This window comes from Camponotus vicinus, unplaced genomic scaffold (genome assembly GCF_025532165.1).
Source record: "Camponotus vicinus isolate PSW18456_S1 unplaced genomic scaffold, iyCamVici1.0 SCAF_11, whole genome shotgun sequence".
NCBI classification, from domain to species: Eukaryota; Metazoa; Arthropoda; class Insecta; order Hymenoptera; family Formicidae; genus Camponotus; species Camponotus vicinus.
The window spans coordinates 1,599,136-1,617,354 of record NW_028141947.1 but is presented as its reverse complement, the minus strand read 5'-3'; the positions used below and the strand labels follow the sequence as shown (position 1 = coordinate 1,617,354).

The 18,219-nt window shown below is 34.1% G+C and overlaps 2 protein-coding genes across 3 annotated transcripts in view; one reads left to right on the top strand and one right to left on the bottom strand.

Annotated features, from left to right (window-relative positions):
* Snx6 (sorting nexin 6) overlaps positions 1-18,219 on the bottom strand; it is a 166,199-nt gene that overhangs the window by 107,363 nt on the left and 40,617 nt on the right. The gene's annotated exons all lie outside the window — the stretch shown is intronic.
* Dpr12 (defective proboscis extension response 12) overlaps positions 1-18,219 on the top strand; it is a 289,232-nt gene that overhangs the window by 234,744 nt on the left and 36,269 nt on the right. The window lies entirely within an intron of this gene.

The window sequence follows — 18,219 nt, the reverse complement described above, 5'->3', positions numbered from 1 at the left end:
GCTTTTTGATATTTTTTTTTAGTATTAATTAAAATAAGTTTTTTAATGTGACGCACACAAAAAAAGCAATAGCTAATATTCTCGCATATAATTTCCAATTATTCAAATACAAACATGTATTTCTAGTAAAATATCGTATATTTGTGTATCATTATGCGTTTGCTTAGCAGGTAGACGGTTCTTTCTTTTTTACATGTTTCAATTCACTCTCTTTTTATTAATTTTTATTATTATTCGGGAAAAATTATATAAATAATTTAATTATTTATTATTATCGCATGCATCCGTATAAAATTACTCCACTTTCAAGGTCTCTCAAAATAATTAAGCTTATTGAAGCCGCAAATACATTTATATTCTTTCGAAAGGTCATAGTTCTTTAAACAACAACTTTTCTCAATACTTATTAATTTTGCAAAGTTATAAATTTTTTAAAAAGTTTCCATTTTTACTGATTCTTATTCAAACTTCGATTTTTATAGAAAAAACAATTTTAATATTTGACTTTAACAACGATTGATATAGAGACGTTATAAAGATTTCAAAGTCTTAAATTTTTCAGATTTTTTTCAATTTAGAACAATAAAGTAATTTTGGGATTAATATAAACCATTCAATTTGCAGATCAATAAAAATAATTTTGCAGACGAAATGTTATAACTATCTAATCTCGAGAATTATGCGCATATATTATAATATTGACATTAATATCTTACGTCTTCATTTTATTTGTAAACTTTTCACAGCGCAATTAAAACTCAACATTCTCTTAACACGTATCAAAACAATTAATTTCCCTGCGAAAAATTATCTTTAATATTATTTTCTGATTATAATAATAACATTTTTCACTTGATATCAAATCGATTACACGAATTTCCAGGGCGTAAATGGAAACCGAGAAGTATGTTGAACGAAATTTACGATGCAATGCAATTTTTACGTATCATAAAGGGAATCGCGATACGCAAAAGCGTACCTCTCTCGAGGCATTTGTTTGCGCGCAGGATTAATTATCTCCTGCCAGAATGTATTAATAGCTTCGTTCTCATACGCCACGCAACAGTACGATGTTAACGCGAATAATTCGTGCATAGTATTCTCTCACTTGCCGCCGTTTCATCGTCGTCCTTTGATTTGTATCGTTAGATTATTAACGTTTCCGAGACTTGCGCGCGAATATTTGTTGCCGCGATTTGATCCCGCGCCTTCGATATCGGGAGCATTTCTCGTCGCGGACGCTCGCTCCGGCCCCATTCGCAATATTTCAGTTATTTTATCGGATTCTGTGCCGCTTGTCCGCGGATTCCAAGCAATATGCAAGCGCGGCGGCTGCCCGTTTCCGCCCTTATTCGATATTCACGCGCGGCGACGGAATCGCGGGCGAAGAAATCGCGAAACCCGATGACGTTGATTCCGTTTTAATTGGTAACTCTGTACACCAGATACCCATTAATTAAACTGATAAATTAAAATCGCCGCGCCGCGCCGCGCCGTGTCGTTGCAATGCGGCTGGAAATTGATTAAATTCGTGTTTCGACTAACATGCGCGCTGATCCGTCCACCATCCCTCTATTGACAAGGCGCCGTTGAGTCACTTAATTTCTCTGTTTTACAATTTGTATTCGATGCTCTTTCTCAACGTGTGTACAGCCCATGTCGACATAATTTCTCGCTAATTTTTTTTATTTACGCGGTGCAATATATAGGGTGTTTCTTAATAAGTGCGAAAAATTTTAGACTGACTCTTGTCGAAAATTAAGGGAAGGGATTATTTTTTATTTTTTAGATTTTTATTATAATTTTGTTTTTGTTCCAATTTTTCCAACATTTACTCCAATTTTATTTCTATTTTAAAATTTAACTTCTCGTAATTCGAAACGTATGCTATTTATCGTGCCGTGCACGATAACATTTTATTCTTTTCTTGAAAACTATTGATTTTATGAAAAAAATAAAAGAAATAAAAAAGTTTCTAAATAAATCAAACCTTTTAATGCATATTTTTAGATGATCATATTCTGGCCCATTAAAAAGTTCTAATAAAAAATTGAATAGGGGTTGCTAGTTTCATCCCCTGATAATAATACGGGAGGCTGAAAAAAATATTAATAAATAACCTTTCTACTAGTAGAAAATATCCACCTAATTTCATTTCCTTAACTTGTTCCAATTTTGAGAAAAAAATGAAAACCTAATTTTTACTCCCATTTTTAGAGGAGTGTAACTCCATTTTTTATATGAAAAAATAATTTTCGACCCCCTAATTTTCGAGAAAGAATCATCTCCTAAAATTTTTCGCACTTATTAAGAAACACCCTGTATATGAATCTTATTAATTCCACGATAACAAAGTACTCTTTCTAAACGTATCTATAACTGATGCTGTGATTTTTCGTCTAATTTCTATTCTATTTACGATACAATATATATAAATCTTATTATTTTAAAGCATTATTATTCTGACTTCGTTAACAAAGTTTGAGATGTGAAGGAAAGAATGGTACAATGATACAAGAAATACAAGTTTTGTTTATTTACATTTCTTATATATTTTGCATACTCCATAGTATTGCACATTGCATAAATATACGTTCCTTCAATGCTAAAGTCTTTATCTACATAATTGTGTTGCAGATGATACATTTGAATTAAATAAATAAATTTGATATGTATCAGCATGTGCGATCAAATTAAACATTCTCCATTGTTAGAAAAACAAGGTTGAGAGAGGCAGCGGAAATCTGCGGTTTACAATACTAACTTGGCCGAGCGTTGGATGAATTTTCATTGAAATATCGAAAGATATCGAAATACTTTCATTCTTTTTATTCGTTGGATAAAGTCATTTCACATACGCAGGCAATAACGTTATTAACGTTCTCTCTAGAGACAAGCGTGCTCGTATAGAAAATGCGTAACGCACCGTAACGCTGATTTCGCAGTAATTGACGAGCGGCTATACAGACACCGTTAATTAAACTGATAAATTAAAAGTGTCACGGTGCAGAGTGGCTAAAAATTGATGCGCACGCAGATTCGAGCGCGGACTTATATGCGAAAATGTGCGTGCGTGTGTGTGTGTGTGTGTGTGTGTAACACACGTTCGCTCGCATGCGAGCCTGCTGCAAACCCTTTACATTTACACACGAACGTATTGAAAAACGCCAGGCGGATCGTGTGTCGAGTTTACGAAGCGCTCTTTTTATTCCCTTTCGCAAATATGCGCCCGCGCAAAAAGTAGAGCGCATCGCGACGAACTTTTCGGTTCAGGGATGCGCCGCCGGCTAAATAAGGGCGAGTGAAATGTGGGCGGTTTAACTTTGGCAAGTACAATCGGGTCGGCTTAACTTTGAAACGCAACCGCGCCTGTAATCTTACTTCGGCACGCGACCGCAGCAGTTAACTCTTTCCCTGCCTCTCTCTTTTTGTTTTTTTTTTTCGCCGAGCACGATTATCGAACGGTCGACAAACCGTATTTGGAAAAAATGCGCAAAGTGATTTATGCTATGCACGTCCATTTTTTTTTTTTTTTTTTTTTGGAATGTTTTCGCAAAGTAAGCTCGAAAACGTGCCGGATATGCAGATTCGAGTCGCAGCGATGTATTAATTAATATCGCGTGATATTTTGTTTGTTGCCGCCGACGTAATTCATGCTTCATTGAATAATATAATTCGCGTATCGATGCGCAATCTAAAATTATAAAAGTAATATATCGGACTCGCGCGCGAGCCGATTGCATCATGATCTGTAAGCCGCTTCTCTCGATTGAATTCAAGCTGATGATACAATACGAGCCGCGGAAAAAGGGTAAATACTCCGGCGTCGCGCCTCTCTCCTCGCGAGAGCCACCATTTTTCCTGCGTAGTTTCAAACCCCGCGAATGTCGTTTGCATGCTTAAGAATACAAATTACGCATAAACCGCAATATGTCTCGGGGTATATATATTTTTTTCCTTTTAATGAAATAAGATTAGCGTAAATTATAGCGATACATCACGCGACCGCGAGAAAAGCAGTTTCTGCAGCAGGAAGTCGACGCACTTTAACACAGGATTTATTTATTAAAAAAAGAAAGGAAAGGAAGGAAGTCGAAAGAGCGCGATAACAAGAATGGTAAATCATCTCGACCCTGCATAAAATGTCGATATATATATACATAGGGTGTCCCAGACTTAACGAATCAGCCGTTAATGATAGATTCCTGAGATCATTTGGAAACGAAAATCTTAATACCAAAATGTTGAAGAAGATGTAGTTTCGGCGCTACAAAAGATTAAAGATTACCAATCGGCGCGTTACGTGCTCAGAGACATAGCGCATCAAGGCCCGTACAGTAGCCAGTAGTTTTAAACATTTTTATGAAGTCTTCCTCAACATTTTAAATTATTATTAGAATTTTCGTCTCCAAATGATCTCAGGAATCTGCTATTAACGACTGATTCGTTAAGTCTGGGACACCCTGTATATAGATTGTTGCAATGACATGTTATCGAACTCGTAAAAATTAGATATCTCGATGAGAAACTTCGCTGTACATCGTCGTTTAATTTCACGTTATGGCTTTACGTCATTGGTTACGTTATACACAATTGCTGCATCGCAAAAAGAGAGAGAAATAGAGAAAGAGGAGGAGGATGCACGAGAGAAACTATCGATCGATACGCTTACATTCGCTCCATCCGAGCTTAAAGAGGAAATTTTGGGATTGCCACCACAGAGACGAAGCTTTGAACTTTAAAGCAAGAGATAAAGCTCTTCCTTATCCTTGTATTAGAAGAAAGATTTCATTGGGAAAGATTTCGAGTGTAACGTGGATAAAAGTCGCCGCAAACGATTACCCCTGAATTCCTTTTAAAGCGTAATATTTTTTTTTTCAACCCACAAATAACACACGTAAAAATCTTGTAAAATGATTAATATTCCGTGCGTTGCGCTTGTAACCTCGTCAAGATAATTTAGTTCTAAAATTCACCTTCGCTATCTTGAAACGAAAATATTAAACGTCGCGGTTTTTAATCTGAAAATGGATGAATAAATTTCCTATTCAAACGCGAGCGTATATACGAGATTTCCTCCATTTCGGTATCAAATTATTGAATGATATTGATTGATGATATCGTGACGTATTAATGCATTTGTTGGGATGTAATGCAAAATATTTATTTAGCGAGAAAACACATATTTCATTATTGCTGTTCAAGTATAATTGGACATATTATATTATATTCGCTACAATAACATAAATTTGGTATTAACAAGATATTTTATTCGAAAAATGATAGAAACTTTTACGATTTAAACACAAAACTTATACGTACGCGCTTTTATTTTTATGTGAAAATTTAATTACAACGATTATTGATTATAATCTATCGCCGGAAAAGAAAACTTGCTTCCCTTGCGGCATTTCTTTTATTGAGAAGCTAATAAAATTAAAACAAATGTCATTGAATCATCAATAATTTATTTTCGAATTTTCCGAAAATCATCGAAGCATGATTATTATACGAGCGTGGACAAGATAATCATCTCCTCTTCCTTCGTCGAATCGCGCTACATTGAAACAAAGTTTCTTGATTATCGGCGCGATCCTTAATTGAGAGACAAGCACACGTGTAGAATTTCCGTGCCATTAATGTTCAGATTTATAACACTGCAGCTTGCAAACTTGTACTTGGAGCAATATTTTAATTTTGATTTTAATTATAACTTTAGCAGTGTTTTAATTATTAGTGAAAATTCGTTTGTGTAGAGTTTTATAATTTTTAATATTTTTGCATATTCACAAAAGAGAATATATAAGTAAATAAAAAATATAATGCCCTAAAGAGATAAATTAAATATGATAATTTATGCACGCACATTTTTTATCAAGATAAAATCTTGACGGGCATGTGTGAGAACATCTAATACAATATAAAATGTTTAAATAGATGTGAGAGAAGAAGACATTAATTACTAAATGGAAAAATTTTAACCTTTTTAAAATTCTTTATAAATCCAGCTCACTGTCAAAATAAAAATCAGAAGATTAGTACCACTTATAGCCACAAGTTACACATTTTGCGTGATTCTTTTCTCTAATTTTATCTGGGATTAAATTTAATCTCTTCAATTTTAATGTAAAAGCTGAAATCCTTTTTCAGAGGAAATATTTTAAGAAAATACTACTTGTTCGACACGATATTTACTAAAATGATAAAGAAGGCCAAAAAATATCTCCCAATTCTATAATTATATTTTGCTCTTTTTAAAATTTTATTATTAATTATTTTTCTAATGTATACACGTTTATAAAAATAACGTGCAATAATTGCATATTTAAATTGCATTTTCGTAAATTTACATTATTTTATATAAAATTAATTAAAGAATTTAACTCAACTTTTAAATTAATTTTATGTTTCTTTAATGAAAAAATTGTCAAACACGGAATGAATCAACTCGTATCTAGAAATAAATTTTTTAGTTCAAGTCTATTTTTGTTCCTTCTTATAATTTTTTTATATTTGTAAAAAATTAAGATAAAATCGTGAATTATTTTGATTATAAACATATGCAAAACATATTTTATAATCACCGATATTATATGCAACATGGGATTAATAGGATTAATAGTAGAGAACGAGATATATAACGTCCTGCTAACTATATTTTATGTCGATTCGAAATTATTCGAGACGCTTGAACGGGTTCAATAAGAGCATCTCATATTTCCATTTCTCGCAAATGGAAAACCTTTAGAGTATATGTACGGTATATGTAACACGTAAACGATAATCGAATCATCCCCACAATTTTCCGATAGAGAATCTGAAAGAACAATGCCTTTTCGCATACTACCAGAGTACAATAAAGATACCAGTTTATCTTATTTCCATCTGCCACGCTCTGTTTTTAGAATCGCGCAAAAGCCGCTTACGGATAAGCACCTACAGGATACTTCCATTTGCCGATTGGACAAAAATCAATATGCCTCACCATAAGCTAATAGGTAGAAATTTTTAATCGTTGCAAGTGCCGGATATCGCAATGAGTGCAAACGATTGCGTTTCGCATAACTCGTAGAGCATTATGTTCCGCCGAACGCTTATGCGAATATGGATATTTACATTTACTTCACTTTATTAGAGGATAAATCTCTTTTTCGATTATAAAATAGCAATTATCAAATATTGATATAAAATAATAACGAGCAGCAAAAAATAAAGTCAATGAAGCGTTGTCGATTTTTTTATAAATATATCGCATGTATATTAGATATGTATCACTGAATAGAAAAACGTTCAACGTTTCATTCAACATTTTAACAATATTCGCGTAAAGAGAGAAAGAGAGAGAGAATGAATAAATAAATAAATAGCGAAAGAAAGAAATTTTACTTTACTTTTTGATGAATGATCATTATAATTATGAGGTGAATGTTTGGTAAAATTAAGCTGCAGATAATTGGCGTCGTCGTCGTCATTTATAGATAATGAATCAGAAAGGCGAGAAAGTAAATTCAGAATGACGAATACAGGCATGAATCTTGTAGTAATGAAGGGCGGCTTGATTAAACCACGACTTGGTGCGCCGTACAGAATTATGATAGAGCCAATTAAACTTTCGGCAAAATTCTCATTAGCGGCCATGCAGAAGCCTCGTGGCTGAAATCATTGCATTTCGCGGAAATCTGCCGGGTTTTCTCGTTAAAAATATCGATTCGTCAGCCTAGTTTCCCCCAAGGAAAAAATATAGTCTACGAAATTCGATTTCCTCTACAAGTAAGCACTATAAAAGATGATAATAAAAATAACACAAAGCTATCATTCCGCGTTAGTGTGATCATATTTCATATATTTGCATGAAAAGATAGATAAAAGTAGACTCATGTGAATAAACTAAAATAAAAGCACTTACAATATCGATGAGGATGTATAATGCAATCGCTAAATATAACGTGATGTCATAACGTAGGTAGTCTCTAGATAGATCAGAAATTAATTTAAGAAAGAATATCTAATGTCTGATTAAATAGCGCAAAAATTGTCTCTTGTAACATCCCTTATTAAATCAGAAAATGACAAAAAGAGAATGACAAGTTTAACACATTTTATTCTTGCGAAATACTCTCGAAATAAACTCGAATTAAGTTATAGAAAAACGAATTATTATTTATTATTACTCGTATTTAATATTCGCGATTATCGTCGATATTTATAGCGTCACAAATATTCAAGAGATAAAAAAGATATTTCAGTTCCATTTAGTAAATATTCACTCGCAACTCTTTATTCAGTTAAAAAATCAGACGAGGAAAGGATCTTTCATTATTAAAGCAGAAGATGATCCGAGAGGTTGATATTCTTCAAAATTAACGGCCCCTCTTTTGAAACAAAGGACAGACTTCTGTCGTTAGCTGCATGTGTGGTCTTTCACGACAGGCTATTAGGATTGCATGGTAAAGAGCAAGTCGTTTGCGGAAATCGTAACGTGTACAATACTGTGCCATTGTACGTATAATAATTGAGAGAACATGTGAAAGGGCGGTAAAACCGAGCATTAATTTTCGCAGTTTCTAATGAAAGCACTTCAAAAGCCCAAAGAAAAAGGGAGCGGTCTATCCTCGCCTTTTGCACCCGCCAGCCAGCGTTACGCCGTAATTATAATTCCTCGACCGTAAACATTATGTATGTGCATCCACAATTTACAGCATTAATTCACACGCGCACCTTGGGAAAATTTAGCAACGAAACGTAACGAGCGAAAACAGATTTGTAATTGAAATCACAATCGCGAGGCTTTCAAATAGAAATGAAATGGTATCTTTGAAAATTTAATCGAGGCTTTAATTACGCGTTTCGATTATCATTGATAATTTTTTTTTTTTTCGTTGCATCGATTTTTGCAACGAAATGTTTGGAACAGTAGCACGGATTTTGTCGATAAAATATCAAAATCATCGCTTCAACTCGCTTTGTCCTTTTTATCGCGCTGTAACAGATGTAATACATTACTATTGAAGAGCTTACAAAGGCACCGTTTGAGTTGGATATCATTTATAAATTCGATTTAACAACGCGACGTAGATAATTGATGAGCTAAAGTAGAGAATGTCGAGCTTTTATCGTCATTCTATGCAGATCATTGTCATTCCTTTATAATTTGATACACACGGATTTTTTTAGAGGAATATACAATCATATTTCTCTGTGTTTTATACGCAATAATTCTAAATTTATAAAAGATAGCATGGAAATAATTTGCAATAATTTCCTGTGTGTATTATATGCAATAATTATATTAAATTATAATTAAAAAATTAGCAAGTTGAAAACACCGCTTAACGAATTTTACGTAAAATTTCTTTGCTACGACCACCATAGCAAGACGGGGAAGTAAGTTTCAAATTCAATTTTACGTTCCGTCAGTACTTTTAACAAGGGGGTAAAACGTTTTGCGCAATAAACGCTCTTGTCGTCCCTCCGAGAGGATCAACGTCGGACCTCTGTAATCTTGACATGTAAATTCTTGAGGAATATAGAGTAAATTACGATTATATTCAACTGTTTAAAGTACAACCGTGTCTAAATTTATTCACGTCAAAAACGCATTTAACATTTTTCGTGGTGTTAGGTAAAATTTTACAATATAAAGTATTCGATAACAAAGCAGATCTCGTGTCGAAATTTCACGGGAATTTTCGTGAATTTTTCACATGATAGTCGAAAATATCTTTTACATAACTGACATTTTTTTCACGTTTTCATAATTTCGCGATTTTATCACAAAAGATATTGATCGTCGAAAATATCCCTCGTCTACGAGTTAAACATCATAGATCGGGAATCTCGAGGTTCTATTAGCAAAATCATCTCTTTATAAATGAAAGTGTACGCATATCACTTTTTCAACGGCTGATCCGTCCCAAAGTATTAGCCTTAAACCTCGAGATAGTGCTTGAACTTTCGGCTGAGTCAGCCCAGGCGAGAGAAAGCCTCTGATATAAGCTCTTTGTCGGTCGTAAGCTTCGTTCCGGACGCGATGGATGACCGAGCACACACAGGCAGAGAGGAGGATATATCCCCCTTTCTTTCCTAATAATCCCGCGGGCAGCAGAAAGTCCTATGGGCAAAAAGACCGGTAATCTGCACTTATCTCGGGGAATGCTGTCGTTCTTCGATTCTCGCATCGCGAGATGAGAGTGAAGGAATTACGTTACGCTAAGCCCTCGAAAAATTGATTTGCAGTCCCTCGAGCGCTCCCGCTAAAAACTAACGATTAATATAAATCGAACATATTTATTAAGAAGGATAAATATTAGGAAGGAAGGAATTTATGAAAAAAAAAAACAATAAATGTTTTTATAGATGACATTCCGCTTTCTAGAAACAGAAGAATATTCGAATTTTTCGTTATCTTTTGATATTAATTTTAATTTAATTCCGATGAAATCGACGTTCATTTCTTTTCTGCTAAGTGATCTGACGTGACATCTCGCTAAAGACATTTTATCGTAAGAATGTATGGTCTTGGCGAGTTTACGTTCGTCAACATCTAACGTACCTTGTAATTCGTCAGCGTTTTGCCATTAATTTGCTAACCGAGTTGCACGCTCCAATAAGCGCACCGCCAAATTTCCACTACGCGATTACGTGCTCCATTAATAAGCTTCACGTTAATTAACTACATACTTAATTAATTAATCTCGAGGCTCGTTTGACGTCGATAGCATGCACAACTACACTTAAGAAATTTACCCCCTTTTTGGCGTCTAATGAACTGATATTTACGGGATCGTCGCTCTCTTTCAGCGAAATCGAAACGATGACGAGACTGGGAAAACCAGAGATTTGATTGAATCAATCCTGGCGGCGCTTCAAATAGAAATCTTCGAAATAAAAGGCTGTTATTAAAAATGCACAAGTATCAAAAATTAGAAAACAATGATAATTCTTATTTTTTTCACTAATTAGTTAATTATTTCCTTATTTTTCTCATATTTCTATAATTTTAGAAGAGATATACATTGTTTTATTATATAACTGTTATATAACTTTTGTTATATTGTTTTATTATAACTGTTATATAACTTTTGTGTGTTATATTGTTTTATTATAATATTATTATAATCAATTTAGAGAAAATTTTATTCTAGTAGAGGGATCAAAAATTGAGAATAAATTTATTATCATATTCAATTTCATTTGTAAAATTTTATACAAGATTTTTTATAGGTTAAATTAGGAATATAGAAAAAATAAATTATAGCTGATAACAAAAATAAAGATAAAAAAGATTAAATAAAGATTAAAATTCATAATATAGGTATTATATGAGGAATAAAAGAATATTTTAATAAAATATTGTTAAATTGACAATTTAGTGTTTTTTTTAAATTAATTCTTTCCAGTAAAAATAGAATAAAATCTATTATAGTTGATTTAAAAGATCAAAACTTAAAATCAGTCATTTAATGGATATATATTATTATTATATTATATTATATTATATAATGAATTTTTAAAATTATAAAAATTAGTTGATTCTAAACAAATAGGTATAAATGAGTGATTTATTCCACAAATTTCTGAACATTGACCGAAAAATGACTGTTATATAACTTTTGTTATATTGTTTTGTTATATAACTATTATGTAACTTTTGTTATATTGTTTTGTTATATAACTATTATATAACTTTTGTTATATTGTTTTGTTATAAACAGCTTTTACAGAGTAATAATTACAATTTCGCAGCCGCTCCTGTCGAGATTTGACAGGATCGAAAATCAAGAATAATAATTAGTGAGCTTCATTAGAGAGAGGATTCCTAGGAAGGCAGCCGTTCGGTCTTTTGAGAACGACTTCTTGACGATAATAGAGCATGCAGAAGAGCGGCGCTTCGTTCCCGATTCTGTTCGCGACGTGCATTTCTAGACGTGCACGCTGCCTGCTGCACCTGACGCTCGTCGCATGGCACCGGGGGCTAATTACGGCGCCTCCCCGTTTAACGGTAAACAGAAGCATACCGCGTCGTCCGCTTCGTTTCCCAGCCGGAGAATCTCGGAGGCGACCGAGATTCTCCCGCAACTTTTCGACCCACGAGCGAAAGTTGGTCGAAAACGGCAAACGGCAATTACCGATCCGCAGAGGGGCGAATGAAGGGTGCATTTGTTTCGTCCGACGTGAAACTATTTTCGCTGACGATCGCGATCGTTCATCCCTCGTTTTTAGCACGAGAATCCACCAGATAATCCGCCATTTATTCTACGTGGTTATTGCATAAACTTTGTACAAATGCGCATATATTTTATTACTTGCACTCGAGTATCGGGGCGTTTAAAAAGCGTTCCGAACATAATCGGTAATATCTGCAGAACGACCCTCTAGCGAATTCAATTTATCGCTTCGAGCATTCTCGATAAAAGTAAATTAAACAGCTTTCTTCTTGACTGGTTTTTTTTTCTTTCATTTTTCGATTGTCGTATAAACGGTCGAATGGGATTCCGATCGAATCATACATGCATATGTGATACTTTCATTCGTGCAATTCACGTTACAAACTAGCTCAAACGTGCATTCGATAAATATAACTTGGCCCAGTGTAAAATCTACGTATATAAATAGGAATTTTTTTTAAATCTTCAGTTTTCGCACTCTGTTTAATCCGATTGATGCAAATATTATACGCAAACATGGGACGATGACTTTTCGTATTTATTATCTTGTAAATGTCGCTGAAGTAAAATTTTTCATTTTTTCATCTAGTAATTATTGCATAGAAAGAGAGAGAGAAAAAGGAGGAAAAACACCTGTACGTGTTTTTTATTTTATTATACACGTTTTTTTTATTCCCTTTAGCTCTTCTATAAAACATATTATTTGTCATTGCGGTCGAATAATTTTTCTCGCTCAAGTGACAGAAAGAAATGGAGTGGAATTATTAACACCCCATACATCTCAATCGACATGTTAACACCAATATCGAGCACTCTCTCACAATCTGAAATTCATTAGGCGATCGTTTGTGCTCTAATGTGCACGCGAAACCCGTTATTATTGTCGGCAATTTTTGTTTATTCCTATTATAAAATTCTGCGAGAATGGCATATTTACGAGATCAAACGCAATGAAGAATAATATAGCTCCAAGCCAATCTTTCTTAGTTCGTAATTCAAGCGCTTATATTTTTATCGCGCTAATGGAAACGGCATAGAACAAATATTTAAATATTTTTCTCGTAAATTGCAACTTGTGTCAAGTAAAAAATATAGTTTCATTCATAAATATATTAGAAAATTCACACACACATGCATATACAATATGCATATATATTAAAAAAGTAAATATATGGCAAATTATAATAATTTTTAATTAATAATAATAATATATTTAATTAATAATAAATAATTTCATTATTATGTTATATCGATTATTGTATACTTTATTTTTGATAAAAAGAAATCAGATATTTTGTTCACATTTTATGTGAGCTCTAACTCTAAAATAATATTAATTTTTAATCTATCTTTAATTTAACTTTACAATATCAGTAATCAATAATATAAATCTTAATTAAAATCAATAATTAATAATCAATTACATCTCATACACACAATAATCAATTTTAATCGAATAATCAATTTTTAATTTAAAAATCGCACATCGCGTTAACGAGACGACTAGTCTAGCTCGTGAAACGAGGATGTAACATAAAAATAATGTTAGATAAATCTGATTTTCGTCGAAGCGACTGTTTGCTTGCTTGCTTGCCGGCTGAATCGTTGACTGCGACATTTTATCGCGCTATCGACGCCGAAGTCCGTTCTCGTTAACGTGCTCGAGGTTCTAACTCGATTATGAATTATCGTGCGTGTATTTTGAACAACCGAGGTATCGATTAAATCGAATTTCGTGCGTCGAGTCCATTTTTTAAACGCGTCCTTTTGACACTATCGTCGATATCGGTAAACTTGACGCGAAAACTCAATTCCATGGTAACTCGATTTATCAGCCCACTTCCTCGAATCTACGCAACATCGAAGAAGAAACAACGATTAAAGGATCGGGCGAGTTCTACAAAGAAAAAAAATAATCGCAAGGTTTGCCCTCGTCGTCCTATTCTTTGTCGAATTCTATCTGATATGATACGATCGATCAAACGGAATCAGAATGAGGTTTTTCCAGTCTCTGTAATTTTTGAAAGACGCTCGTGCGAGGAGCGCCATTAAATCTCCATTTGCTTCATTGATTCCGAATGCGCGGGTTACCGGGCCGCTACCTCTCTTTCTTACGTGACGATAATACCAGGTAACTCCATAAAATTGTAATTCGAAGATCGAGTCAAATTCCGCGCGCGTCAGCAAAGCGATGAAGTCACAGATAATAGAATCTCAGTGTTCATGTTAATAAGACATCACAAGATTTGCAACATAAATTACATGTATATTTTTACAAATAATTATTATAAAAGAAGGAAGATTTTAATTATATGATAGATATTCTCAATATTCTTATATATATTTATACATTTTATTTTTAAATATTCTCATGCAAGAGAGAGAGAGAGGCGTGCTTTAAAATAAAATTATATACACAAGAATTATAGCATATGCGAGATGCTGAAACCTTTTTATCCCTTTTCATAAATAAATCTATCCTTGATGGCATACAAGATAAATAATATTTACTAAGCAGACATACAAGGGACTCGATGAGTACATCGATCTCTCAGCCCCCGATGATCAGAAGTGTCTCCGAAGCAGCCCTCGCCGTAATCTCGGGGAAGTCTGCACGAGTAATCGTGTGCAGACCCGGGCACATCGGGGTGGGCTCTGCCCCGTTCCGAGAGACGAGGACGACCCTCTCTTATCGGGGCGTCGAATTGCTAATCTTCGCTAAACTCAACGAACGGAAATCCAGTTAAGTGGGTGTCGCGACCGGCGACGGGGACGCGGAGAGATCGAATTTCCTTTCGGACGCGGCAAAACTTGGGGGACAGTTTGGCATCCCCGATACCTACCTACCTACCCATCTACCTACCTACATACCTATCTGCCATAATCCTACTGCACTCGTCGTCCTCATCGACCTCCCCTTCGGCTGCTGATACGTCCCGGCGCGAAGAAACCAGGCGCGACGTCGTCTCGTCTCTCCCCTGTCCGGGGAGAGACTGATTTACTGGACGTCCACGGAAGCTTAATCCTTCTTCACCCCTTCTAAACCCGTTCGGAGCGTGTAATCCGCGATAAGCAATCTAAATCTTATTTCGTTTCATATTAATCACAGAATTATCACGTGTTAGTCTTTTTTGTGATTCCTTTCTGTTAACCTTGCGATTATTTTTTTTTAAATATATAATTATGTAATTTAATATGTAATATTTATATAATATTTATATAACATTTATATATTTATACAATAATTATATAATATTTATATAATAATTATATAATATTTATATAATATTTATAAAATATTCATATAATATTTATATAATATTTATATAATATTGAAATATATAATTATATAATTGCACATATAAATTATAATGTTAATCAAATATAAAGATTTTAAATAAAATTATATGTGTAGCATAAATCGTATATATACAGTTTTTGTTCAACCAATTTTAACAAAATGAAACAAGTTTTCTCTCGCGTTTGCAGCGTATATTTGACGATAGAACCTTTCCTTCAGCATGAAAACCCAGAGACGATGATTTCTCATATAATATTACTCGAGATATATCCATTCCATCGCGAGACGTGGTTTTGTTCCGCAATATTCGACAAACTGCCGTAGAAATGGATCCCGCCGACATAGCGTGTCGACCGATTTCGCCCGCTTCCCTAACTAGCGCTTTTTCCATCTCGCGAATTGTTCGCCTGAACGTTGGACGCAAGAGGGATGCAGCAAAACGGTGTAAAACAGGGGTGGGGATGGAGGAAGGAGAGAGAGATGTACCGGGACATATGTAGAGGGACAGGGTGACGGGGTGAGACGGAAAACCAGGCCGTTTTTCAAGCCGCTTAACAACCGCCGATGCCGTCACCCCCAACCCCCTGTCTGCCGCTGCATCAAGTTGCAACGTTGCAACGACGGCGTCCCTTGTTTCCAGCGTGTCCGCCGTTCGCATGTCCGCGGGACAGCTAATAAACGCCAATCATCCGAAAGATTGCCTCTGTTCCTACCGATCGAATCTCCGTTTCATGCCGTAGCAGCGGCTTTTTCCTCAGAAACATCTGCACCTGCAATCTCCTATCAATTACGCCGGGTTTCGTTGAGCGACACTCATTATCGGCATCAGGAAGAAGAATCCGAGTTTTGTTCAGGAAAACGTTGCTCTATCGCGAACGATACTTTCAAGATTATTTATAGAAAATGTCTACTTTTTTTCTTTTCCCTCAAATTTATTGCGTGAAATAGGAAGAGACACTCGATATTTTCCTCAACAATTCTCTGCCCTAAACAAAAACTCCAACGCATTATTAGCTTTACCTTGGAAAATCAACATTGGTCATCAGAAGGTTGAAAAAGGAAGCGTCTCGCGCGATTGTAACTTTGCATAATTTCCTAAAATAACAAGCTCGCCCCAAGCATCTTGAAAAAGAATATAAATATTATATTTAATATATTTAATATTTAATATTTAATATTTAATATTTAATGTAAAAATAATGACAAAACTGAAAATAACCCGAAATTGAATAACGAAACGTGAATGCAAATATCAGAAGCCAAATATCAAAAAGTTAGAACCATTTGGATTCGAGCTTTCAGTGGCGAAAAATCGATTTCTCCTGCATCAAATTTAAAAGCGAGCGTTAATTATCCATTTTTCGATCAAGAAGTACCCTACACGTTAATTGACTATAAAATATGTAATTTAACATTATATCAGTTTACCGATATCATTGTCGGTGATATTAGCATATATCCTGTACATTAGCTTGTACTCGTGTATTCATTAATTAAACAAACAATGCGAATTTACTTTTTCGGAGCACTTGTACATGCATGAGATAATTCCATCTCTCTCTAAAATCGCAACATACACGAGACATGTGAAATTTAACTGAAATGAGAGCTATGATTGTGAGTAAATTTCAGTACAATATTAAAGAAAAAAGAAACTTCAAACATGGAAAAAATTGAAGCTGAATTTATTTATTACATAAAAAATTGAGAAATTCTCGTGAATACAAGTTACACGAATGGAGATTATTTAATCGAAAACGCATTATTTTCACGTGAATATCAAGTAGATTAAACGAATACGAAAAAACGCGGTAACATAACGGAGAAATGACTTGGAACACGCTATTATACGAATTATTCCGCTGCATTCCTCGTGCTGCATTGCGTAAATACGTTTTTATCCCGCCATAGAAATTTACCAAGGCGCTCCGCGTTTTATATACTAAAGGATAATAACGTTTTGGATCTCATCCGAACATAGCCCGCGGACAAACTCAACAGTTTATATGATTGGGTCTTACGTACTGCAATATAATATAATTCCTAAAAAGATAATAATTCATTCTCTCATAGCGCTCCTCTTTTTCCTACATTTTTTCCATATAAAATTTAAAAAAATTCCGCACATATATAGGGTATTTTTTAATAAGCGCAAAAAATTTTAGGAGATGATTCTTTGTCGAAAATTAAGGAGGGTTTTTCATATAAACATATACTCCTACATCCCTCCCTGTGGAGTTGCACTTCTCCAAAAATGGAGGTAAAAATTAGGTTTTTATTATAATTTTGCTTTTGTTCTAATTTTCCCAACATTTACTCTAATTTTATTTTTATTTTAAAATTTAACTTCTCGTAGTTCGAAATCTGTGCTATTTAGCATCGTACTGTGCACAATAACGTATTTTATTTTTTTTCTTGAAAACTACTGATTTTATGAAAAAAATTAAAGAAATAAAAAAGTTTCTAAATAAATCAAACTTTTTAATGCATATTTTTAGATGATCATATTCCGGTCCACTAATAAATTCTAATAAAAAATTGAATAGGGGTTGCTAGGGGTTTCATCCCCTTATAATAATACGAGAGGCTGAAAAAAATATTAATAAATAACCTTTTTACTAGTGGAAAATATCCACCTAATTTCATTTCTTTAACTTGTTTCAAATTTGAGAAAAAAATAAAAACCTAATTTTTACCCCCATTTTTGGAGGAGTGTAACTTCACAGGGAGGGATGTACGAGTATATGTTTA